General features: G+C 38.5%; 1 pseudogene across 1 annotated transcript in view; it reads left to right on the forward strand.

The window, feature by feature from the left end:
* Positions 1-25959, forward strand: part of LOC143888626 (histone-lysine N-methyltransferase, H3 lysine-9 specific SUVH4-like) — a 48641-nt pseudogene that overhangs the window by 14777 nt on the left and 7905 nt on the right. Inside the window, exons 5-9 of the transcript XR_013254606.1 lie at positions 3296-3475; positions 12857-12955; positions 24351-24400; positions 24491-24579; positions 25001-25160. The product of XR_013254606.1 is annotated as a histone-lysine N-methyltransferase, H3 lysine-9 specific SUVH4-like (transcript). The remainder of the gene's footprint in view (positions 1-3295; positions 3476-12856; positions 12956-24350; positions 24401-24490; positions 24580-25000; positions 25161-25959) is intronic.

Below are 25959 nucleotides of genomic sequence, written 5' to 3' on the forward strand. Positions count from 1 at the left end.
AGTGTTCGAAGTGGGAAATGGGAGGGTAGAATAAGAAGGGAAGACGAAGAGAGAAGTGCTGAAAATGAAATCAAAGAGGTGAGAAAGTGGGATATTAAGTGAGAAAAAATAATCGGAAAATAGAGAGGGGAAGCGAGAAATAGGGCAAAAATAGGAAGAAGATAGAGGGAGAAATACAAGAGAGAGATAGAGGGGTAATAGAGAGAGATGTGAGAGGGGACAGTGAGAGATGAGGGAGAGTAGAGGGGAAGATGAAGGAGAACATAAAGAGAGGGAAATGAGAGGGCGAGAGAGAGGAGTGCGGGAGAGTAAAGAGAGAGAAAGTAGGGAGAAAGATGGAGAAGAAGAAAAGGAACGAAGAAAAGAATAAATGAGAATGAAAAGAAGAAAGAGAAGAAGAAAGAAAAGGGTGAAAGAGAAGAGAAGCAAAGGGAAGAAAGGAAGGAGAGAAGAATGAGGGGAAGAAAGAGACTTACGGTTGTGAGAGAAGAGAGGAGGAGAAAAACCCCATGGGCGTTTTTGGGTGATGGATGGCTACTGTCGTTGAGTTGCACAATTTTTGGTTCTTCTAAAAATTATGTAATCTTCCCTATAACTCTCTTTTGTATGTAGACTTGAAGTGCTCTTGTGGTGGGCCCTCTCTGCAAACCAACAAGATTCTTTCACTTAAGTGACTTAGTGGGTTTGAAAGGACTACAATGCCCTTAGCAGCAATAAACAACAAATAACAATGAAGGGTGAAATATGAAAACAAAAGGGACAAAGAAATATCGGTAATATGGGATGGGTTTAATGACCCAAATTCTCATCGGGTCGCTACGGGAAAAGAACAACTAAAATCACAAGGAATATTTTTTTTAAACACGAGAGAGAACCAACTCATTAAAAATCAAACTAAAACAATTCTTATTCCATTATTCAAATGTCTATTACATCATTTATTAAAACTACTACTATCATAGCTGAATTATGAACTAAAATAAACCATAACTAAAAACCCAATGCCTGACAATAAAATAAAAGCAATTACTGGATATGACGACTTAGTTATTCCAAAACTCTACGAAAACTTTCCTCCAATCCCATGTGCTTGTCTACGTTTGTTCATTTGCATAGGCTTCGTCCTCTTCACCTACATAACCTGTAGGGAGAAAACTAAGTTAAAAGCAAGATCCTCTAGTGGCTCACACAATAAGAGTAAACAAAGATGAGATGGCATTATAATGATATTTCTTATGAATAATAAACTGGCATAGGCAAAGCCGTTAATAAATATGGAGAAGAAATAGGGTAATAATACGAATGCAAATAAAAGAAATATCACCGGTTCATGGTATATATAAATATACCGCAATCCAAGTTATGTTATAGATATAGACCGCAGTCCAATTTCCTCTTATATATAACTGTACTGCAATCTAAGTCATTGTATTTATAAATATACGGTAAGCAATGTCCTGATATATAGAAATATACCGCATATCCAGTTGTCAAATTTTTTTATTTTATTTCCGACAGTTATTTAACAGTTCTAAAATATAGGCAAGGGGAGGCAAGAACATCATCATATGAAACAAGATTGTAAAACCAAATAATTCTTGAAACCATTATTAATAAAAATATCATCGCCCAAATTTTAACCTAAAAAACTGAATTTTTTTAATAATCATCTCCCACATAAATTCCAATGACTCCATTGCTTTATTTGATTTAGGGAAACTTATATGCTTCTTTCATCAGAATCACAAATGCCTGAAGGGGTTTGGCTCTCATGGACTTGTAATCTTCTCCTTTTAGCACGGATATATGCTTCTTTCATCGAAAACCACACGTCTCAGCCTTACCTTTTGGTGGCATTCGAAGACGACAAGGATAGAGGGGTGACGACGGACGGAGGCGTCAAGGATAGGGAGTATTTTAGTCGGAGAGAGAGAGAGAGAGAGAGAGAGAGAGGTGGTGCGATTTTGATCAGTATATGTTGGACGATTATGCAAGGGTATTCCAAGAGAGGAAAAGATGAAAATGGGTTTGGCAGTATATGTTGGGTATTTAAAGAGAAGGTGACCCTAAACTTCCAGTCTTCAGGCTTTTAGAGTAGTAAGGATTAGTTGAAAATTTCAGCCGAAATTACTGAAATTTTGTCTGAAATTTGGTAATAAATAATTTAATATTTTTTAATGGTGTGCCAGATTTCGGCCGAAATTTCGAATATTTCAAAATTTCTAATGAAATTTTGGTTTCAGTGAGGGCCGAAACGCATATCGAAACTGAAATTTAAAAACATGATACTAACATTATCGCAAGGTCTATTGAGAATAGGCAATGGAGAGTTTAAACCTGTGTTTTGGGCCAAACACAATACACAAGTTTATACTCAAATCCATCTAGCTTATGACTGTAAATTTCAAATTGAGCAGTGCTTTGTAAAGAAGATAACCATTCCCTCTTCAATCTCTTGTTTCTCTTTCACATACATTATGCATTTCTTAGCATTAGAATTATTTATTTTATTTCCAAAGCATTGATAAACTAACCAAAGGACGTTGGATGACAGCCCCTTCTTTGATATAAGATCTCTTTACCTTTTGCTTCCAACTTATTGCATCTCAGCATAGGAGATCTTCATACTTTGTCCAGAGTAACTTTTTCCTTTTTCTCCTCCCCGCGGAACATAGTTTGAAAACTCCTATGCATCATCGTGAACTCCCCCGAGTTGACTCCCTTTTACTCCGGACGCGTTTTAGGCCTAGTCCGCATTTGCTCGACAAAGTCAATCAAAACTCCTTTCACTCTCGAGATGTAACGGCATCAACTAAGTACTCAACCACGTCGTGCCAAGTCGACTAGGTTTTGCTTTGGCTTCTTTTTGACCCATATCAACATTTCAAAACATTGTTGCAGAAGCTCGTTCTTCTTCCACCTTGCCAAATTGCTCAATTTTTGTTAGGGCTTCTTCTTTCTTAACATTAATCTTGCCAAATGAATATTCTCACCAAGATTGCGACATAAGGTCTAGAATTTCAAATTTTTGCCATAATTGGTATCCTTTCTAACCGTCCATAGAGGACATCAGGCACGTTATTTAACCTTTGGTTTAAATATGGGATATTTCAAATACGTGTCTATTGGTTTAATTGTTTTGCAATTGGCATGGCTTGAAGTTGCATTGGATTATTGCCCATCAATAGATTTTTTGGCTCCTGATTTGTGCCATGTTGCTGATGTTTTTTCTCAATTATAATTATTTAGTGGATATTTGTTAGTCTTTAACCTTTCTTGTTTTTAAATGTTGCAGAAGCAGTACAAGTGTTATACTCTCTCACTTGCAGTATCCATTGTGATGTCAGGACAATATGAAGATGATTTGGATAATTCTGAAGATGTTGTGTATACTGGTCAAGGTGGTAATGATTTACTTGGCAGAAAGCACCAAGTTAAGGATCAACTGATGAGTCGTGGTAACTTGGCATTGAAGGTATGTATGTGAAACCTCCATCCATTTCTCTTTTTGGACCTCCCCCCCCAAAACACACCCACCTTCCAGTTGTTCTCATGTTATCAGGAGATCTTTGACATGCCCTGTTGATTGCCAATATCTCTAACAATACCTTTTGTTTTTATTGTTTGAACTTATGAAGTCATTATTAATTCAAATTATCATGTGAACAATACTTGGAGCTATCCTAGTTATGGTGTTTAATATTATTATATTCTTTAGGGACTTGCTAGCGTCCATCGCAAAAGGCATTTCACAAATGGTCTGTTGCATGTCAGAGCAGCCAACTCATGAATGAAGACAAAATCTGCTAAAAGGTCAGCCTTGGTGGCTGCCAGACATTCCCCGAAACAGCAAATCTCCTAGACTACGGTTAACGATCTAGGCTATTTTGAGGAATACATAGCCTTGATCCTCAAAATAGATAACTGTCTCGAATAAAGAAATCGATGTGATCTCAACGATTACCATCATGCACATTTTGAAATATGATGCCTAAATCGGGACATGTGGTAAACTTGTCCTTCAACCTGTCAAATCCTATGACCATTGTTTTCAACTCGTGACTCGATTTCTTAATTTTATGACTCGTAAGAGTTTTCGACAAGAACAAAAATTTAGATGAAAAAATACAATTATATATCAAAAGAAGAAGCATTTGAAAAATATAACCCAATAGCTCATAGATAAAGCACTAATCTAAAAATACAAATGCTTGTAACTTGCATGCACAAAATTAATTAAGTTTTGGTTGGAACTTCTTCCTGGGTGAAAACCCTTGCTTTAGATTTGTATCTGCCCATGATTTATAATATGGTTGGAAGGAGATTTGTGGTGGTTCAGGCCAAGAACCCTAGATTGTCCAAGACCGGGAGCCTCCCGCACATGGTTTTTTGAAGCAAAACTTTGACGGGTCTAGCATTGGGAACCCTGGTCCTGCCGTCGTTGGGGAGTATTGAGGAATGAATTTGGAGCTATGAAATGGGCTTATACGGATCCCACTGGAGTCGTAGATGCTAACGAAGCTGAAGTGCGTGCTATCTACGAAGGAATATGTTATCTTGAGAATGAAGATTTGAATAAGGTAGTGTAGAAGAGACTCACTCAATGTGATAAGGTGGCGTAGTGGCTGCCATTCCTTCCCTTGGAGATTTGCCTCTTTCTTTGATGAGATCCAAGACAGGGTGCAGGATGCATCGATTTCTTTCCATCATGTGGTGAACCCTTCCAGTGGGGTTTGTTCTTATCTTTCTTTTTCTTTCTTTCTCTTTATTTGTATAAGCCCCCCCCCCCCCCCCAAATGTTTTTTTCACATTTAATGCAATTGCCTAGCATTAAAAAATATTAATAATTAAGTTCTAAGTTCCAACTTCCAAGTTTTCAGCAATCAAAACAAGAAAGCCCAGGCCCAATGACTCGACTTTACTCGTAAGAGTCTTATTTTTTTGACTCGACTAGCAGCGACTAGTAAGAGTCTACAACAGAGGTGAGTCACCCATGAGACTCGGCTCGACTCGAAAGCCCAACGACTCGACTCGACTCGAAAGCCCAACGACTCGACTCGACTCGAGAGTTGCCTCGTATGACTCGTAAGAGTTTGACAACTATGCCTCTGACCTTAACACTCATAGACTGTAAGACCATAACCGCACGGCTTAGGGACTTAATGGCCTTATTCTCTACTTCCGCATGATGATTGAGGACGAATGTGTTTTCTTTGAGGAATTTTATTCACTTAGTGTGCCTTTGACTTGATTTCTTTTGTGAATGAAGGCATTTCGACGCTTAGTGGTCTGAACATAATACAAACTCTTGCAGTAACAAATAATACCTCCAATGAAATAGTATCTGTATAACAACGTATAACTCTTTATCGAAAGTGGAATACCGATGTTTAGTCTAGTGAAATAGTATATGTATAACAACGCATAACTCTTTATCAGAAGTAGAATATCGATGTTTATCCTCATTAAGTCTCTAGCTAAAATATGCTACAGGGTGGCCTTCTTGACTCAATACACCTCCTATTCCTACTCGTGATGCGTCACATGAACCCTCGAAAACTTTAGCAACGTCTAGATTAGCTAGGACATGAGCCACGCTTATCTTTTGTTTGATATTCTGGAAATCTCTGGTGGCAACAGACGTCCAACGGAACTCTCCTTTTTTCATATATTCCGTGATAGGAGACATAAGGGTACAGTCGTACAGAAACCCTTTACAAACCTTTGATAGAAGATGCTCAATCCATGGAAACTTCAAACTTGTGTAAGTATCTTAGGGATCGACCACTTATTAACCACCCTTGCCTTTTTAGTGTTTGCAGAGACACCCTGTTCCGAGACAAGGAAAGCGTGGAATATCCCCTGGGTTTACCTAAATGAGCTTTTCTTGATATTCGCATAAAGTTTTGCTGCTCGAAGAATCTCAAGAACTCGCATAAGGTGTTACAAATGTCCTCATTTCGATCTACTGCAAGATATCTTCATGAATTTAGTCGGGGTTTCGATAACTAGAAGGGCATGGCTAACCACCTATGCAATCCGCCGAAGGTTTTAAAGGCGGTTTTTCGTTCGTCGCTGAGACGAATTAAAATCTGGTGGTACCTACTTCGTGAATCGATCTTACTGTACCAACGAGACCTTGCTAATAAATCTATCATATCGTCAAGACAGTGTATCGGAAACTTGTACTTGTCTGTAATCTTATTTATGGTGCGATTGTCAATGCACTTATGCACATTCTGCATGACCCATCTTTCTTGTGTGTTAGCGGCACAGGTACAACACAAAGGTTAAGGTTATCTCGGATCACACATTGCTCTAATAATTAATTGACCTATCGGCGTAACTTTGTTCACTTAAGAGGATTCGTACGATAGTATGCGAGATTAGGTAGTTGAGATCCCAGGATCGAGTTTATTGTATGTTGAATGTCTCGGAAGGGTGGTAATTATGCAGGGTGCTCATCATGAATTACATCATGAAATTCCTGTAATAACTGAGTGATCTCAGGTAGGAGGTCAATTGTCTGCTCTGATGAGAGCCGAAGAGCTTGATCTACGAATGCCAACCTGTAACATGTATCCTTAACTGTTTCTTCAAACTCATTACGGTATTGGATATGAAGACTTTTTTGTTTGGTTCGCTTTGAAGATGAACTCGGCTTGGAACCCCAATCTTTACTCGTAGATCATGCCGGTTCAACCTAATTGCTTTACCACTATGGTTAAAGACACATGTATTTTCTTGCCCACGAGCTGCATCCATATCATAAATCCATGCCAGCCAATTAAGACATGGGCAACATCCATGAGTAGGATATCACACCCTATCCTATCTAAGTAATCGCCAATTTGGATGGGGACATGATACCTCTATGAGACTAATGCGGGTGCTTAAGAGGGAAGAAGAAGAAATCTAGAATTCATGAACACAACAATAGAAGAAGAACCAAAATGGGAGCAATGCTTCCACTTTTCAAGATTCTACCATCTAGATGTCCAAAAAGCAGGTTCCATAACGAGCCACATCATTATGGCAGGAATGCACCTTGGAACTCCACCCAAGCCAGCTAGGCATGACATGGCTGCCATGTTGTCTGCATCAGAGACAACTAGGGATGTCTTAGCGACCCAGTCGACCTTATACAGTTGCAGGTGCTGTCTGGGTTTGAGTTTTATTCTACCAACACCCGCTTAGGATAGAACATTCATTGAACTCCCGATCTAGCACACTTTATCCCCAGATTTAAGATGCATGTGGAAAATGTTATTGCGCTGCCAATCCACCTTTCTGCAGGCGTGGACAAAATGCGTCGCACTCCGTTAACGTGCAGGTCATCAGTTTTACATCGAAGTCATCTGCCCCTACCGAATCTACGGGATCAAAGGGCTTAATGCCTACCTTTAAAAAAAAAGGCTTGATGCCTTGCTCATCATCTTGATACTCAAACTGATCAGCTTGTTCCTCATCGAAGGTCAATGTGTGATGTAGGCCACTCGACACTATGTGACCCTTACCATGGCAGTTGAAGCACTCTGGACCCGACTGGGATTGATGTGAATTAGTAGGCGCGAGTACCCTATACTTTTTAGTGCTAACAACCCGACCAGGGTTGTCACTTCTAAAGGCAATTGGACCTGGCCGATTAACTCCACTATTCCTTTCAGACGAATTGAATTGAGAGGACTGGGCCTCTCTAACTTGAGAAGTCCCTCCCTCCTCTTGGGTTGGGTAATCTAAAATATATTTCGATTCCAAGTGCCTTATGGAAGACCTCTTCAACAGTTTTAGGGAAGCGGGGCTTAACTTCTTTCTGTATCTCGTATCCCAACCCATTTATGAACCTCACGACTGTGACTTAAGGCTCTATGGGGATATCACATTTTATAGAAATCTCCTAAAATCAAGGTTGGTAGTCACTAACCGTAGATGTCGCCCGTCTCAAGTTAAGCTACTTGTCCATGAACTGCTTCCTATAGTTGGGGGAGATTATTTCCTATTTAACTTAATCTTCATCGCATTCCACGAGTCAATCGGTGGTTCTCCTAAACGTTCTAGATTTCTCTGGACACTACTAATACCGCTTAGCAGACCACTAACTTCATCTTAGTGAACTGCACACGATGGTGGTCAGGCATGTCCAACCACTCAAAGTTATCTTCCAAGTCCGATAAGCAATCTAGGAAGACATTGGGAGCAAGTCTACCATCAAAACTAGGGGCGCCGACCTTGACTTTACTTGTAATATATGAATCAGCATGGTATCGATCTGGAGCATGTCTCTGAGGTCAATGTGGGAGACGCCTATTTGGATCCCTAGCCTGAGGAGGCGGCGGTATATAACCCTCTGAGTCGTATTCTTGGAATTGTTCTTCCTCATCGAAATCCTTTTAATGGGGTTGGCCAACATGCTAATGTCTCCTATCATTACCCCGCTTCTAACTTTCCCTAGCAGGAGCTTCTCTAGCAATGGGACGAGGCCTCTAGGGGGTGGGTAGAATCCCGATCGGACCAGCTTGAGGTCCTAAAGCAATACAGGGTTGGCCCTCTTGGAGCCCAGACCCATCGTGGTGAGGAGTAGACCTGTCATCCACCTGACTCTTTATATGGCGGATTATTGGTAAAATAGGTTTTGATGGTAGGATGGGTTCAAGGAGGCTCGTTTGCAAATTTAAGAATATGTCTACCAATATAAATAATAAATCATGAAGTTGTCAACGGACCAGCGGAGCTTCTTAGGCAGAGTGCCGCCTCACCTAATAATTTCAAATAATTCCAAAAATATCCGTAACAATTTCAAAAATATCCATGAGCAATAAAAATATCCCTACGGGCCCCCTGAGAGCCACCCCACTTAGCATAAACAACGGACGTCTATGATCCCTATCATGTATGTTTCATACATGCTTCTATTAGTATATGTTGAACATTTGACGATGTTTCTAAACCATCTACCTGGTTTGTGATGTAGAGCGGGTACCCAGCCAAAGAATGTGGGTTGCACTAGTTATAGGCTAACTAGTCATTTTTACTGTCTTTAGAAATAGGGCATGCATATGTACTTGTAATGGCACATGTAAGGGGGCATATGTGTTGTAATTGTGCATGTGTAGAGAAAGAAGAAAAGGGCTGAGGTAGGGAGGCAAGTGGCAGCCACATAAGCCAACTAACTTGCCACCAAAGTAAGCAAGTGGGCTGCCAACTCATCTAGGACAACTAGCAATAGTTTACCCACTCTAGAACCTTCTCCCATGCCTATAAGTTGAAGGTAGGAGTGCTGGGATTTTCAGTTCTTGGAGTTTAAGTTTGTAAGAGAGTTCTCTAGAGAGAGTGGGATTTTCCCCTTGTTTTAGTGCTTTGGGCTGAAGGAATAGAAAGGATTTATTCCTCTTTCTGTGAAGAAGTTCAGGAAAAGCTTGAAGTCAGTTTTTTCTAATCCTTCATACAATTTTCTTTTGGATGCATATGGGAGGTTAACCTTTTTAAGTTTGGATCAAGTACTTGGATTCTGTTCTTGACTGTTCTACTTCTATCTCAGAGGTTCTTGCTTTGTTCTTTCTTTTTGAGTCAAATCTTGATATCTTTTGTGCGTAAAATTCATCTTAGTGCCTCCAAGAATATTATTCCAGATCGGATCTGAGAATTTAACTCAGGTCATGTCCTCTCTTATAACTTGCAAGAATCCCAAGGCACATCGATGAACAAGCAGTCTATTTCACTTGATGACTGATCTGCCATATATCAAAGTTCTTTGTTTTTCTTTCTTTTTGTGAATGAGTCTCCTTGTACAATTCGTCACAAAACCTCTAGATTTGAACCTTCTTTAAAGATTTCGGTGTGGGGGGGGGAGGGGGTCTAAACCAAAACTGTGACCAAATTTTAAGATCAAGAACCTAGATCTACATGGACTACATTTTCTACAAATCTGGATAGTGCTCGTGCTTTGAGAAGGATCTCTCATTTTACTTGAAATTTTCATGTGAGTTCACGTCCAATTTTTCACTTATATCATCTACATCAAGATCGTAAAGGAGATCCGGTCTCTTTTGCTTTAGGACAGGGCAGATCTGGACGAATTTGACCTTGAACTTTTTGTTAAAGTGCAAAAATTTTCCATAGAAGTTAGCACATGGTTCTTAGTTTGAAGCCTAGATATGAACTTTCCTCAACTTTTTTTGCAAGAGATCTTCACAAGATCTCCTTGTGCGTCGAATTGGAAATGCTGAAACTAGTCACCACCAGGTTTTAAATTTCGGTGAATCCCAAAGATCTCCTTGTGCGTGGGATTGGAAAGGTTTCGGCTATAATTTTGGGATTCGGTTCGGTAATTTCGGCTGAAATTCCGTAAAGGAATAAAATAATATTATTATTTTGAAATTTCCCAAATTTTGACCGAAATTTCTGAAATTTGGACCGAAATTTGGTAGGTTTCGGAAATTTCAGTTTCGAAACGTTTCGGTTTCGGTGTTGACCGAAATCTGAAATTTCAGTCCAAAATTTTGGATTTCGGTCGAAATTAAAACCTTGGTCACCACTCACCACTTTTAGGCGTGTTCACCATTCATGACTGTGCACGATTGATGTTCACAGTTGGATCCAAATTCCAAGATCTTAATATAATTTCATTGGATCCACCTTATTTTCAGAACTATTTTACATTCCTAGATCTATTGATCATATTATCTTTAAAGATAAATCAAAAGATCACTGAGAGTTGATGCAAACCAAGACATAAAAGTGCAAGGGATTTGCTAGTGTCTATCGCAAAAGGCATTTCGCAGCTTGTCTGTCGCATGTCAGACCAGCCACCTCGTGAATGAAGACAACAACTTTTGTCTCCATTCACGAGGTGGTTGGTCTGACATACGACATACCAGCCGTGAAATGCCTTTTGCGTTGGACGGTAGCAATTCTGAAGGTGCAATAGGCCCAACATGGTGTGAACATAGGCTGGCCATGATTGCGAAAGCCTAGTTCTTTCAATAGAGATCGGATCTCGTCTTATTTATGCTTAAGCTCTGCATCCGCCCCCAATATTACTGTGGTTGCCATCCCGCCTTCCGATCTGCGTTCTGGGGTCGCACTATCCCAAATGTGGTTCATTTCTGACCCCGATCTCCAAAAATGGCTACCCGCGAGAGAGAACGAGACAGATGTGAGAGAGAGAAGGGAAGAAGGCGGGAAGGGACCAGAATTAGGGTCGCACTATCCCAAATGTGGTTCATTTCTGACCCCGATCTCCAAAAATGGCTACCCGCGAGAGAGAACGAGACAGATGTGAGAGAGAGAAGGGAAGAAGGCGGGAAGGGACCAGAATTAACACCCTTTTTACTTTCCTTTAGGATTTAGAATGCAATATATGTTTGTGGGTTCATGTAGTGATATTTGGATATCTTAAAATTTTATTTATTTTGTGTTGGGTTAGAACTAGAACTTTTGGTTTTTGTGTGTGTGTGTGTGTGTGTGTGTGTGTGTGTGTGTGTCTACACACACACACACACACAGAGCAACCCGAATTACCACTCCCAAGTCCATACCAACCCGTGACTCCAAATAGCGAATCAATTTGGCCTACCCTCATCGTACCGGGCTACCATCGTATCCCGTACGCCATGTACCGAAACGAATCGCGTTCCCGTTAACGCGATTCCTATTAACATTGATCCTTCTTATGTCAGTTGTGACTCCTGCTTTGATAGAAGGCATTTCTATTTGAGACAACATGAATAGAAAAGGAAAAAAAAGAAAGAAAAAACAAAAATCACTACAAATAGATTACCCAGTTTGGAATCATACTTCAGCCCTACACATTTCCATCTAAAATAACAATGCATGAGAAAGGAAACCATAATGTAATAACCAGAAAATTTAAATAGGAATATGTAGTGATAGAGATGGTCTTAAGCCACACGTCTTGAATCATACTTTGTTCCTATGGATGAGGAACCATCAAGATTATCGAAAAATGATGAATCAATGCTCTCAAGGAATTGAGTTTTTGGGATTTCAATTTGTTTTATTTGTTTTGAAGGAAAAAAACAACAACTTTTTGAGGGTTTAGCAGGGCTTGATAAAACCAGCCCATCTCGTTATCTTATCATATAAAAGGAGAGTCATTTTTTTATTCTCATATTGGAATTCATTTCCATCTTGAGTTGTTGGCGGTCACCAAAGTGTATAGTAGGTTATGTTTTTTAACCTCATGGATCTAGGTTTAGGTAACATGTCCATTAGATTCTTAGTCCAATCCAAGGAAGCAGGATTCTTCTTTGGGAGCCTTCGATTCCCGCTTCGATTCCCATTTCGATTCCTGCTTTCGATTCCCGCTCTGGCAACCTTGAGTAAGATTCTTCCCTGGGAGCCTTCGATTCCCGTTTCGATTCCCGCTTCGATTCCCGCTTCGATTCCCGCTTTCGATTCCTGCTCTGGCAACCTTGGTCCAATCTTTTATGGGAATCCTGCCGATGTCCACCACGACCTTTTCTCTTTTGGATCTATTTATAGATATTATTCTAATGTTGAATTATCTTCTTAATATTTGCCACATGTTTATGTTGCTGCTCTTTGGAAATTTATGTGTATGTGGGAACTCTTTAATTCACAGATACATGCATACATACATACATAGATACATAGATACATACATATATCAAGTCCATTGTTTTTTCTCCCAAGCCATTCATTTCCTGGGTGCATTTCTGTCTTATTTTGCTTGTGAGTAATGAGATCAATAGATACCTCACTGTTATTAGATTTCTTCCATAATTTGTATGATGCTTGATTGAATTTGGTATACAATATATATTCATTCTTTAATGGGTGCTCATACTTTTGGATCTGACCCTTCTTCTTGCAGAATAATATGGAACACGAGGTGCCTGTTAGAGTAACTCGTGGACATGTCTCCGTTATTAGCTACTGCGGCAAGGTTTATACATATGATGGCTTATACAAGGTGGGCAACTGAAACATATTTTGATAATCTAGGGATCACTTTGATTGTTGCTAACATGAAAAATAACTTGTATATTTCATAGAACAATGTGGTTGAAATGCCTTAGTTGTGCTTTGTTACTTGGAACATACATTTAACTTCATTTTGGAGAATGAATTGGTACTATTTAAGCTGGGATTGTGGTTTGGAAGTTTTCGAGGTATGCATGGTGGTCATGTCGGTAGTTGATCCCAGTGTTTAAAAACGCAGATATGGTGTGGAAAGCAGCTGAAGAAAATCCTAGTAGACTCAGTATGATGCGGTCGAGTACTCAGTTGATGGCTTGATGCGTCTGAGTACTTGATTGACACTGTCATAATTCGTGAGAGTTAAAGGAATTTTTATTGAATCTGTAGGGCAAAACGCAGAATGCGGATGTGGCTCAATGCGGAATGCGTTCAAGCTAAATGGAAGTCGACTCGGTGGAGTTGACTCGGATGTGGGGGAGTTTTAAAACTATGGTTGATCCTTATTGGCCGGAGAGGACAAAAGTATTTTTAGCCAATTTTGCCTCCAGTTTGTTTATTTCTTCTATGTTTCAAGAGTATCTAGTGTTGACATTTTTCATTTCTTCTGTGGTGGGGTTAATTAGGTCGACATGGCACATGGTCGCATGATCTTTGAAATACCCCAAAACGTTGGACGTTTTTGGAGGGGGTATTTTCGTCTCAAAAATAATTTTATTTATTTAATTAAAATAAACTAGAAACAAGCTAGTTTCCCAATTTGAATGAGTTAGGGTTTCCAGAAGCCTGTTAAATTATGACTCTTGAAAGCAAGAGTATAAATAAACTCTTAAGGCTACAGGTTTTCGGAAATCGGAACTGTGCAAAAACCTGTAGCCTAAAGAGAATTTGTGTGGAACTTTGGGAGAGGAGAACGAAGAAAAAGCTTGGAAATCCATCTCCTAAAGAGGTATGTAAATATAATTATTATTTATTTTACCATCTTCAGAGATTTAGATCTCTTGAAAATAAAAGTTAAAGAGTATCTATATTGATTAAATCAAGCCTTGTGTTCTTCGATCGAAGAACCATTGATTTGGGTTGAGGAAAATTGGTTTTTGCCAGAGATCTTCACACTCTTTCGCGTTAGATACCCTAATCAATTGAGGAGATTGATAAATAACTTATTAAGATGTTTAATATGTTTAAAGGAAGAAGAAAGATGGATTTTCGGATAGAGAAATTTAAGAAAAACTTGTGTTCTCACGAGTTTTAAGAAAAACCCAAATCGCGAGGTTCGGAGTCGAGATGGCACATGGTCGCATGATCTTTGAAATAACCCAAAACGTTGGACGTTTTGGGAGGGGGTATTTTCGTCTCAAAAATAATTTTATGTATTTAATTAAAATAAACTAGAAACAAGCTAGTTTTCCAGTTTGAATGAGTTAGGGTTTCCAAAAGCCTCTTAAATTAGGACTCTTGAAAGCAAGAGTCTATAAATAAACTCTTAAGGCTACAATTTTTTGGAACCTTAAACCCTAAAGAGAATTGGTGTGGAACTTTGGGAGAGGAGAATGAAGAAAAAGCTTAGAAATCCATCTCCTAAAGAGGTATGTAAATATAATTATTATTTATTCTACTATCTTCGGAGATTTAGATATCTTGAAAATAGAAGTTAAAGCGTATCAATATTGATTAAATCAAGCCTTGTGTTCTTCGATCGAAGAACCATTGATTTGGGTTGAGGAAAATTGGTTTTTCCCGAAGATCTTCGCACTCTTTCGCGTTAGATACCCTAATCAATTGAGGAGATTGATAAATAACTTATTAAGACGTTTAATATGTTTAAAGGAAGAAGAAAGATGGTTTTTCGGATAGAAAAATTTAAGAAAAACGTGTGTTCTCGCAAGTTTTAAGAAAAACCCAAATCGCGAGGTTCGACGCCCGAAGGTTTTTCGGATGCTCGAAGGGCAAGGATCGGGTGCCCGAATACGAATACCCGGGAGGTATCCGAGAGGAAAAAAATCTCAGAGGTGCCTGAGGGGGTGGCTCGGACGCTCGGTTCAGACGCCCGAACACACCAGGAAGGGTTGATTTTTGTAGGTTTTTTCAATAAGTTTTGAGGGCGCTGATCTGCCCCGGAGAGCATAAATATTGATCCAAGGTATAAATTAAGGGTTAATATGAACTGTAGGTGATACTAAACAGTGATTTGAAGATCTTGTTCGTGGGAGACAAATCAAATAAGTACCACAGGTGAGTAGACTTGTTCTACCACAGTTATTATAATATTGAATATGATTTCTTATGCAAGTGTGCATGTTATTGATTGATACTGACTGTGTTGGTGTACACGAGGGTCAATATTCATAGTATGGTATTGACTCCTAGTTCGGATCAACCATATGCGCGTATGTGCTAGTTGGACTTTATAGTCATAGTTTTGCATCAGGACATGGTGTTGTCCAAGTGATGATGCAACAGTTAATGTCCTTTGAGACGAAGTGTTTTGCATGATTACTAGTGTATGAGACTTTTTCTATGCTGTCGAAGGAAAGTCACGAATCAAGCCGCAATACCACCCTACGTAGTATTTCGGGGGTGTAATCCCGTATGAGATCGTTGGGATTCGGCTTCCTACGAGTAGTAGGCAGGTTCCGGTGGCTACGTAGTCTAGCAGTATTAGTCTCACTACACTAGGCATCAGGCACAGTTACAGTTACAGATAAGTTATGCATGTTTATGCCAGTTATACAGTTTTGCTAGCTAGATTGCTATGCGAATTACAGATTTTACAAATATTGCTAATTACTTTGTTTTTATTAATTGGTATTATGTTATTAGTGTAGACATGTTTATTTCACTGGGCATTAGCTCATTCCACGCATTCTATGTTACAGTAGGAGAACGGTAGATGCTTGATTTCGCGGGCTTAGAAGTGAGCAAGGGCGACCGTTTAGGACTTATTATTTTCAGTTATTCAGACAGTAGTTAGTTGGAATGAACATCTAGTTATTTAATTTGGTTTAAATTGATGTAGTCCGTTGGACTAGAGATTTTACTTTCCGCAATGATTACTCTGACATTTAATGATAGTTAATTAATTAGTTATTTGTTTTAGTGGCTCTGTTTATTTGCATGGTTCCAGTGTGAATGCCTTACATATTCGTGGTTGAGGAATATGTGGCGCTGTGATGTGCTTAGACCGGAACTCGGTTTGGGGCGTGACAATCTTGACCATAAGGAAGACGCTGCATCTCATTGATGGTTCCTAGTCCATAGATCATACAAATCAAGTGATCCCAACCATTCAATGGTCAGTTGAAGAGAGAGTTGACAAATGGTCAGCATTCAATGGATATGTCTTTTAATACGTTAGGATAAGTTGTACAATTGTTGTCGTTTTGGGGCTATGCTTCATCCATGGTTGTTTTAAAAGAACAAGTGTTCGGTACACTTGCCATCTCAGTGCAAATCTAGCAAATCACGCTACGAATATTGTATATCGCTATTTTTTTGCATCTTCTTTCCTGTCATTGTACATTTGCTAGCACAATCCACAAGCCATCCATCCCCATCAAATGCTACTACGACTGGCTTATGTAACTATGTTTTTTTTTTCTTTTTATTTTTTCGATCACAAAGGTCATCTTCCAAAGTCATTGATTTAGAAGCCTCTAACCATAGAATTAGTGAATCATCTTTATTTTCCTCGTTTAACAAGTCCATCCTTCGCTCATATGTTGCATTAGAAGATGGTTCTTTATTCAGTTTGTTTGGTGGAGGTACTAATTGTTCGACCTCTTCCTTTTAGCTATCTTAAATCCTTCACATTCCTTCTTTTTGACTTCTTGGTCTTCTTTATCCACTGTGTTTGGTATTGGTACTATTTGTCTGATCTATTCCCTTATGGTGTCTTCAGTTCTTCATTTCTTATTTCCTTTTGATGCCAATCTTTTAGGAATGTAACCAAAGAGGATAATTGTAGCAGCCATAACTCCTGCAACGTCTATTATGTGGGTTGCTGACTTGGTAAAAATCCGGATAGAAAATATTTTGAGTGGAGAATTCTCAATTTTTCTCGTAGAAAAAATATCGATATTGATACCGGACTTGATGAATCGTGAAATAAAAAAGATCTTTCTTATCAATTATCTCATAATCATTAATTCCATTCTTAGTATTTTTATTAATATTGGTCCCAGTATCCATATCGGTCCAGGAGCGTCTCTCTACACCCGCCTTCCTCCCAACATCTCTGGATATATCTTGTTCACTCTCCTTTGAGTAGTTTGAAGTTTGTGCTTTACATTTCATGTCAAATTTAGAGTGTTGAAGCTTGTGCGTTCTCCAATGATCACATTGTCCCATTTTTTTCTTGAAATGATGAAAGCGAGGCAATTTTTTTCTATAATTCCTTTTGAAGTTAGGGGTGTTGCTAGAATAGATTGCTTGTCTAGCCATAGAGACTTCGTGATATTTGTTGTTATTTTTAAAAGAATATCATGGTCATATGTGATCAAAGATATGTAATCTTTTCCATATTTAATTTGTTTAATAAAGAAATTCGAACCAATTTCGTAGAAACATTTCTGTGCTATGTTCTGATAATGGTAAGGAATACTTACCCCAAGAGTTCCGAAATTATCTCGGAAGACAAATGTCCTCATTCCATTCTCTTACATGATAGTGTCTCATTTTCTATTATTCATAATGTGGTTGGTTGCGTCTGTTTTCTTTGCTCTTTGGGTGCAATTGTTAATAAGCTGGACCCATAATATTACATGTGTTTTTTGGGGGATACTCTCGAACTCAGATTGGGATTCATTGTTATCATGTAGTCTTTAGAGGATGTTTGTGTGTATTGATGATGTTACTCTCCTTTAGAATGTTCCATTTTTTGTGGTAGCATCTAAACTTAGAACTGATTTTCCTTGTGATTCTTACGTAGTAACTTGTCTATTTTCTTCTTGTTACTTTATGGTAGCTACTTCTTGTCCTCTTCTTCGTTACCTTGCGGATTTATTTCCCATGAGCAACCCCAAAGATTCCATTTGGATGCAAAGTTTTAAATTTCGGCTACAGTTTCGATTAGTAATTTCGATGGAAATCTTGTAAAATCTTGGAAACGTGTGCAAATGATAGAATCTTAAGACGAAACTTCAGGAATTGTTAGACTAATGATAACTACACACTAGAAACAAATCATAGGCAAGATAAGCATCCATAACGGTTTATAACATCAAAGACCTAGTGACATGCGCTCTCTGATAATTCAATACATGCCAAATTTCCCATGTAATTTTTAATTCATTTAAATATTAATACTTAGATGTAGTAAATATGACTGGACAGGATGTACCTAAGAGGGATATCTTTCGCTATCTTGGTTCAATTCTACATAAGGAAGGAGAGATTGAAGAGGATGTTAACCATCGGATAAGAGCAAGTTGGTTGAAGTGGAAGCTTGCCTCAGGAGTTTTGTGCGACCGTAAAATCCCTACCAAGTTGAGACAACTGTGAGGTCAGCCTTGATGTACGGCTCAGAATGTTGGGCCACCAAGAAGCAACATGTGCATAAGATGAGTGTAGCGGAGATGCGAATGCTTAGATGGATGTGCGGCCACACAAGGTTAGATAGAATTAAAAATGAAGACGTTCGTAAAAAGGTGGGGATGGCATCAATTGAGGAGAAGATGAGAGAGCACCACTTAAGATGGTTTGGACATATCCAACGTAGGCCTTTGGATACTCCAGTGAGAAGAGGCGACTTGTGCCAAATTGATGGAGTAAAAAGATGTAGGGGCAAACCGAAAACAACTTGGGTAGAAACAGTGAGGAAAGACTTGATAGCTAGAAACATAACAGAGAACATGACCTTGGATAGGATAGAATGGAAGAAAATGATCCACGTAGAAGAACACAGCTAGAGCCATGATCAGAGCCGGGTAGATTCCTTTCATCTTCTTCATGAAATTTTTCTAAAGGATTCATTTAGCCGACCCTAACTAGTTTGGGACAAAGGCTTTGTTGAGTTGAGACAAATATTTATACGTAGACATACACCACTTTTCTCATATAAGTCATTATAAAATAATTATGCAACACGTACTAATATAGTATACTACTAGTGCACTTACGATTTGGGTTATGGTATCGTTTTATTATTGTATCATTTTGGTGAAGATGAAACATCATTTTGGTGAAGATGAAATATAAACATTTCGGTTGATTCATGTCGATTTTGGTGGAAATTTGGAACAATGTTTGGATGCAGGGTAACGGGTCCATTCCATGGGGAAATGACATCATTTTCTTACCATACCTTTTTGACCGAGTGTTTGGTTGGAAAATGACAGGTTCTTTCGAAAAAACCCAAATTCCCTTGTCGGTTGAGGGGGATTTCATGTCGGTTAAGGGGACGGTGAACCCTCCCGCTCGTATTTTCTGCCAAAATTGGGGAAATGTGATTCTAGCTAGAATGTAACACCCCTCTCTCTCTCTCTCTCTCTCTCTCTCTCTCTCTCTCTCTCTCTCTCTCTCTCTCTCTCTCTCTCTCTCTCGTCCTTCCCTCCATTATGCAAGAATTAGCGTCGGTGGTGCCCTCTTTCCACCACACTACACTAAACCCTTTCTCTCCCTCTCCCTCTCCCACCTCCGCCTATCATCCTCCAATGTTCTCTCACCACTCTCCTCTGAATCATGTAGCAAGAATCTCGAGAGTAGGAAAAATGGGATTCCGCATTCTGATTATGATCTCTAGTTGGTTTTTTCAAAGGGAAACACGCTTGTGTGCCGTATCTGATTGCTTAATATGCTTTCTTTGATAGTAAGTCTCCTTCTTAGGATCATTTTCCATTGTCTCTTTCTTCCATATATTTGCCCAAGTTGCCTTAGGAATCCCTTTCTCATGATAGATGGAAAAACACTTTGATGAGGAGATGATTGGTTTCATACGAAACAATGCATTGGAACTTATTGATTTACCAATTGGAAAATGTGGTGTCGTTTGTAGAAAGGTCTATACAATCAACTATCTCCCATATGGTGAGTTTGTGATTCTAAAAGCTAGGGTATTTGCTAAAAGATATAGGCTATTTGTAGATAGGTCTATACATGGCATTGGACTTTCGTTCTTATTGCTAAACTTAGTTTGTGTGGTCATATCTATTTCTGGTAATATGGATATGCCATTGTGGCAAATTTATGTTAATCTTTCCTAAATGGCGACATAGAAGAGGAAGTGGCTACAGAACAGCCAGGTTTGTTTTCTGAGGGGTGTGGTTATATCTATTATTACTGAGATGGATTGACCTTTTTTGGCAACTTCATATTAATCTTTCCTAAATGATGACCTACATGAGGAAGTGTATATGGTCAATCGCCTGGGTTTGATTCTCATGGGGAGTCGGATAGGGTCTGTAGGTCGGAGAAATCAATTTACGGTTTAAAGCAGTATCCTCATGCATGGTCTGGGTAGTTCAACGTTGTTTACCATCTTTGTCATGATATTAATTTTGCAATTAGTAAGTTAATTCATGCACTCAGACAAAGTTCCCCATTTGTCTAGCAATTAGGCGCATCTTTAAGTATCTAGAAAGTGCCCCAAGCTATGATTTAGCCGACCTTTTGAATTTGGTGCTGGCACACGTGTCGTGTCCGACACGACACCCATGACCACATGTGTCGTCATTCCTTTAGACACTTTTAAATTTCCTGCCTGAAGTGTCAGTAACTTCATATGTATGTATCTGTATGAATGTGACACTATTTCTAGATTTCCTGGGGTTGCCATTTAAGAAACGCCGCATTTGTGTCAAAACTCGGCACACGAATCCGTGTCTACAAATCATGATTATATGTACTTTCTATTGTAGCTGTGTCACTGTTTCTGAATTTTGGGAGTTTGCCGTGTCCGTGTCTATGCGCGACACTTGTGTCCACATCCACATATTATAGGCTCGAAGTAAAAGGATTATTTTTAAGCTCAAAAGTCACTTTTGTGTTTTGAGTTAATTTTGATGTTGATGGGGTAATGTCTCCTTTTGATAGGTCTGCTAGATGTTGCACCTTCATTGGAGGAAACTTAGTAACATGAGAAAATAAGTGTCATTGCCAGATCTAATGTAGAGGGCAAGTACATGGTGATGACTAACACTACTAGTGAGTTAATGTGGCTGAAACTCTTTAATTTGAGATGGGTTGTAAAGTTGGGGAATTGATGGTGTATTGTGATTACCGACAACTCATACCATGAGAAATTCAATATTTCACGAGACGAGTGAACATATTGAAGTCATTTTCACTTTATTTGAGAAAAAAATCTCGACTAAGAAGATTTCCACTCTATATGTGTAATAAGTCATTTAGTACATATCACCCATCTTTGCCAAAGTAGTTGGCCATGATAAGTTTCAGCTTTGATGTTCTAAGGTAGGCATGGTTGAATTGTCCATGTGTATTCATGGGCTTGTCTATGCTTTCCATCTTTTGACTTGACCTATTATTATTATGCTCAACATTGTAGCTTTTTTAAAAGTATTTCTTGTTGTGTAACTTGGATAAGCGTATTGCGTACTTGAGATTTGGTTGGGACCATTGCAGAAGGCATTTCGTGGGCCGGCTGTTGCATGAGAGTGCAACAAAATCAGCTGAGAAGTGAGCCTATGTGGCTGCTCTCTCATGCAACAGCCCCTGTGAAATGCCTTCCACGATGGTCCCTGGCAAATCCCTACGTACTTATATTGTTCGCTTCTTTTGTTTTTTTGAATTTTTGAGTTTTAGTTCAAGGATTACAGTAGTAGATAGCAGAGTAGATAGATGTGCAGATAGAACTAGCCTTGTTAGACTTGCCAACGCCTTAGAAACATTTCAAGTTGTACTTAAATTATCAAACCATTGATATTTGTTAAAACAATATGCCAAAAATAATTACAATAGAATAATAGATAAATTTGGCGTGGAAATGACGTGTTTCTGTTTGCTCTTGGGATTATTGTTTTGAAAATCTTATGATATATGATTCAAATCAAATCTTATGGATTTCGTTTGAATCCCATGATTGAATTTTAATTTATATGGATCTTGTGATTTCCTTTTGAATCTTATGATTCGATTGTAAATTGTGCTTGTCATACAATTTATGCAATTTATCCCATGATGTTTTATAAAATAGAAAATAGAACTTTCTAACAAAAAACCTCCTTTCCTTTCTTCACTATAAGAAGTGTTAGAAACTCCTCCGGTGAGGAATCTGAACAAGTGAAACCAATTTGAACTGGTCAAGCACAATGCATGTATCTGTGGGCATTACTTACATCGAGGAGGGAGACTACTATTATGAGGATAACATCACTGGCCTACTAGTTTTGTATATTTGTCATTTGATGTTTGAAACTTTCAGGATTGATATCATCTGTGTGGTATTATTTTTAAGATTATTATCCAATATACGTGGGTTTGAATGAGAAATAAATGATTAGTGTAGGACAAATTTGTTACCAAATAATTTGTATTATGATATTGAATTCCTAATCATGATAGTTTCTATTTAAATTAATGGATTTGAATGAAAAATAAATAATTAGCTATTTTATTATATATGAATATGACGATTTGCGATACGATTCAACCTCTATTACGATTTGCAATTCAATTGCTTGGGATCATTTGAGCGAAAAATGTTCTAAGGTATCTGCCAATGCACAGTTTATATATATATATATATATATATAAAGAGAGAGAGAGAAAGAGAGAGGAAAGTGTTGGTGAGCTTAAGTGCCCAATCACATTGGGGCCTACTTTGTTAGGATGATCCAAAGCATTCATTTGAAAGACCCTTACATAGATGGGGTGTGTACCAAAAATCAGCTCCATAGGATCATCCTAACCCATCCATTTGTGGAGGTCAAAATGGATAGACATTATTTGTCCATCATTCTCCCCATTTTTGTCCTCCACAAATGGAGGGGTTAGGATGATCCTATGGAGCTGATTTTTGGTACACACCCTATCTATGATAAGGCCTTGCAAATGAATGGTTTGGATCACCACAGAAAATGTGGGACCCATGTGATTGGGGCGCTTAAGCTCACCAACACTTTCCTCATATATATATATATATATATATATATATATATATATATATATATATATATATTGAAAAGTGTTGCTACTTGGTCTTGTAGCTAAGCTTATCTACACGGTCGGGTTAAATACAGTGGGGCCCCACATTTTTTGGGTGATCCAAACCATTCATTTGAAAGCCCCTTACCTAGATAGGGTGTCCACAAAAAATCAGACCCATAGGATCATCCTAACCCATCCAACAGTGGAGGGAAAAATGGACAGACACAGTTTGTCCACAAATCTGCCTATCTAGGTAATGGACTTTCCAATGAATGGTTTGGATCACCCAAACAATGTGGGACCCCACTGTATTTAACCTGACCGAGTAGCAACACTTTTCCCATATATATATATATATATATATATATATATATATATATATATATATATATATATATATATATATATATATATATAGAAAAGTGTTTAGCGCACCAAAAAAATGGTGCGCTCAAGTCGTTAAAACACCTCCTATTGGTCTAAATGTTTGGGTCCCACATACAAGAACCAATGGGAGGCGTTATAACGACTTGAGTGCACCATTTTTTTGGTGCGCTCAACACTTTTCTCATATATATGTATATATGCACTCACACACATGCACACACAGAGAGAGAGAGAGAGAGAGAGAGAGAGAGAGAGCTGTAGCTACACGTACGAGTAGCTAACTTAGCTACTCAGACGGCTTAAAATACGGTGGGCCCACATTGTTTGGGTGATCCAAACCATTCATTTGATGGGCCCTCACATAGATAGGGTGTGCCCAAAAAATCAGCTCCATTGGATGATTCCAACCCTTCAAACTGTGGAGGCAAAAATGGACAGATTTGTGAAGATTTTTACACGTCCATTTTTGCCTCCACAAATCGTAGGGTTGGAATGATCCTATGGAGCTGATTTTTTGGGCACACCCTATCTATGTGAGGGCCCATCAAATGAATGGTTTGCATCACCGAAACAATGTGGGGCCCACTGTATTTTAAGACGACGGAGTAGCTAAGTTAGCTACCCGTACGTGTAGCTACACTTTTCTCATATATATATATATATATATATATATATATATATATATATAGATTGATATGCCAACAATTATTTAGAGCCTTGTTTTCGCCTAGAAAATGAGAGTCAACCCTTTCCTTTGTTTGCATATATATATATATATATATATATATATATAGATTGATATGCCAACAATTATTTAGAGCCTTGTTTTCGCCTAGAAAATGAGAGTCAACCCTTTCCTTTGTTTGCACTCCTCTGATGCATCCTTCTACTGACAGGTTCACTTTACTCGAGCACAAGCACCTAAGTCTTCTTCCGAGTTGCGTGGGTATGAGGATACTGCCATAATAACGCCGTTCTTCCATTTCTCATTTGTCACAGGAAACTAAGTGCTAATTTAATTGTTTTATTGACCAAGGTTGGTGTGTGACGATATTAGTGGAGGCCAAGAAAATATGTGTATTCCAGCTACCAATTTGGTTGATGATCCGCCTGTTCCTCCCATAGGCAAGTTGACTATGCAAATGAGTACTTTATTTCCAGTAATTTGTTCCTCTAGGTTTGATGTCATGACTCATGCCTTTATGAGAATGCCGATTAGTTGCCTTGTACTCATTACTGTATCTTATTTTGCTTGTAGGCTAGTTCCATTTTCCCTATCCTTATTTTTACATTTATGTTTATTCTTGGGAGCTAAATTGGCTCTTAGTCTTGTTCCTGGATATATATATATATATCTTAAAGCAAGGCACTAGTGAGACAAGGCAACTCAGGAGGGATGCATATAATACATCTTTAGTATCATTCAAATAATAATAATAATAATAATAATAATACATCTTCGGTAGCAGTCCATTTTTGCTCTATATATAGTAGGCAGCTGTCATTTGCTATGCATCTGATGTCAGTGGTTGAAATTCAAATATAGGTTATGTGTACCGCAAATCAAATGTAGTTTCAGAAAGTGTTAAGCTACCGATGGCTGCTACCGGATGCAATTGCAAAGGAAGTTGTGTCGATCCCAAGAGATGTGCATGTGCAAGGCTAAATGGCTCAGACTTCCCGTATGTGCGCAAAGATGGTGGCCGGTAAGGATATTTGTCATTGTAATATTTATCTTACATCCACAAATTTCTTATAGGCATATCTTGTTGGAAATATTTGTGTAAATACAACAAATTGGCTATATCGTTGTTCCTATTTAAATTTTTTTTTTCAAAGTTGACATATTTCATTAATTCTCAACAAGCATTTGGGACCAGAGGTCCCGCCTGCATTACAAGAGAATACCATGAATATTGGCACAGGTATACCCGTAACCAATGAAGTATACACAGAACAAAAAGTCAAAATTATCCCTTTCCTCCCACCTCTATCCTTGCTTTCTGAAATTATCCATTACATATTTTAAAATGTTCATCCCACAACCTTTTTCCGAACCTCATTTCCTTGATTGAACAATGATGAAGATTCCCAGACCAAAGTGCCTCCATTTAGCGAAAGACCATGATCTCTCAAGCTAACGTGAAACTACAACTTTCTTTTAGCGCAACTAGGATCTTGAATTACCTTCGAAGAGAATGACCCCTTCAAGTATTCTTTCTAACAATTGTCCTACCTTCAACCTATGGGACTGAAACCATCGTCACAATTTCCACAATCTTAGTACCGACTTCCGAGTTTCCTACAATCATTCTCTTCCAAACCTGTCTCTGTACAATTAAATAACTCCGAAACATCATATCTAAATAGACTGAAATCAAAAGTCCTATGTACTACTCCACCACTTGCAATTACTCCTTAACTGAAATCTTTGCGAGACAACACGTACTCCCTAAAACATACATCTCTTCACCTCTCAAAGTGGGTCCTTTAATCCTGTAATCC

This window comes from Tasmannia lanceolata, unplaced genomic scaffold, assembly GCF_043159265.1.
Source record: "Tasmannia lanceolata isolate RefF3 unplaced genomic scaffold, GAP_Taslan_0.1 ptg000012l, whole genome shotgun sequence".
NCBI lineage: Eukaryota > Viridiplantae > Streptophyta > Magnoliopsida > Canellales > Winteraceae > Tasmannia > Tasmannia lanceolata.